This window comes from Pteropus vampyrus, unplaced genomic scaffold, assembly GCF_000151845.1.
Source record: "Pteropus vampyrus isolate Shadow unplaced genomic scaffold, Pvam_2.0 Scaffold12, whole genome shotgun sequence".
In the NCBI taxonomy this organism is placed as follows: Eukaryota; Metazoa; Chordata; class Mammalia; order Chiroptera; family Pteropodidae; genus Pteropus; species Pteropus vampyrus.
The window spans coordinates 3,249,831-3,251,983 of NW_011888793.1; positions in this window are offsets into that span (position 1 = coordinate 3,249,831).

Genomic DNA, 2,153 nt, shown 5'->3' on the forward strand with positions numbered 1-2,153 from the left:
TGCACCAGGAAGAATGATCAGGCTTGTGCCCACAAAGCCTCTTTTCCACAGCCCTTCCTTTCTGTCATTGGATTTGATTCTTAAAGATAGGAATAGAAATGTCAAGCTAATGGGGACACAATGAAACTTTTTGCATTAGATATATTTCCTGCTCAAAGATTTTTCGACAGTTTAGTTTTCAGAAAGCCATTGTCTTAGAATTCTTGGTAAACGTACCACTGTCTTAAATTGATTTTTGCTGGCCTGTATTAAAAGTAGGGCGAAGAGACGGGCCGGATGAATTTCTCCAGGATAAGCTGCATCCTGAAGCAATGCGCCCATCAAGAAAAAGGGACAAGTGACGCAAGCCAGGAATCATCAGCACTGATAAGTAGTATTGATTGTGTGTCTACTCGGTACTGGGCAGCTAAGGAATAGGGGTGAAGATCAGAATGCAAAGGGACAGGGTAGTTTGGAGACTTTATAAATGGCTGTGCTAAACAGAGGTAGCTCATGAGTCTGGAAATAAGGAATCAAATGGGGAAGAGGCAGGTGGGCACTCCTGGGCCCTTAATTTAAGGTATTCCTTGAATAACTGGACTGATGAGGGAAGAAATAATAAGAGCATGGAATAAGTGTACTAGCTGCTGGTTTACCTGCTGTAAGAGAGAGCACTTATTTTATTATTTGTTTTTGCCTGATTGCACGTTTGAAATTTCCTTTTTTGATCTTTAGTTCTGGGGAAAACACTTATAAGGCAGAAAAGATGTTCGCAAACTTTTGTATATTTCATTGAAAGTAAATATTACAGAGGAGGTTGTAGACCAGATGAGTTGTTGTAGTGTAATTAGCTCAACAAATCTAATCTTCCCTCTGCTGTGATTATAATGAGGTCATTCACCTTTGTTTTTCTCTCAGTAAATTGTGGATGTTCCATTTTACCAACTAGCCGAGTTGATATTAAAAGAATTTTAAGCATTTCTAGAAATTCATGTTATAATAAGATTTATAGCTCTGTACATTTTGTACAGTGATATAAAGTTACTGCTCTATATTATCATTATTCTGAAATCTTGAGGTCTTTGCAATAATTCAAGACTTTGACAATGAAGGATTTAGCCAAAGAATCTGGCATATTGCTCTGTTCTTATTCTGGGTAAGGTTTTGAAATAACTTAATTGAAATTTTAAGAAAAGTTGCCTATATTTTTTCAATCTCAAGTGTGATTATTAAATTTTTATACCTCCACTATGTTTCTTAACCCTTTACGAACAATTTAAAATATACTTTTTCTATGATTTCTCTTCCATTAAGTTTTTGTGACTATTATTAAAGCACTATTGGTCTCATTGACTAACTGCCATTCAATATTTACCAATAAGTAGACAGATGTGAGAGGCCAGATTTGTTCCCATGACAGTGATGGTTTCTGTGATAAAGAGTTAAAGCACATTGTTTTTTCAAGTTGAAGGCAATTTCACTTCCACTAGAAAGAATAGCTAAGTCTCAAATATCTCTTTAAATCTTAGCTTTCCCATTATATCCCTAAATAAGATGAAAAAATACTTTGGAAATCTACAGCTTTCCAATCAAATAATGGTTTCATGTCTGTGATTTAGAAACACAATCTGATGGTTATGCTGATTACTGAACAGGTCAAAGATGCACTTTTGCAAAGCATCACATTATCAGGGAAACGGAAGTAGCATTTATCGAATCCCTACTATGAGTCAAGCATTATGCTCAATGCTCCCCTGGACTGTCAAATAAAATACTAATTTTAATTTTAATACAAGTCCAAGGCATGGTGTAGTAGATTGAATTGTGTTTCCCAAAAAGATATGTTCAAGTCCTACCCCACCCCCACCCCACCAAAACCTGTGACTATGACCTTATTGAGAAATAGGGTCTTTGCAGATGTAATCAAGTCAAGATGAGGCCATCTTGCATTAGGACGAGCCCCAATCCAATGACTGGTGCTGTCATAAGAAAAAAGAGAGAGAGATTGGATATAGAGACCCAGAGGCTACACACATGGAAGAAAGTCCTGTGATGACACAGGCAGAGATTGGAGTGATGCAGGTATAAGCCAAAGCTAGGAGAAAGGCCTGAAACAGATTCTACCTCAGAGCCTCCAGGAGGAACCAATCCTACCGACATCCTGATTTGGACTT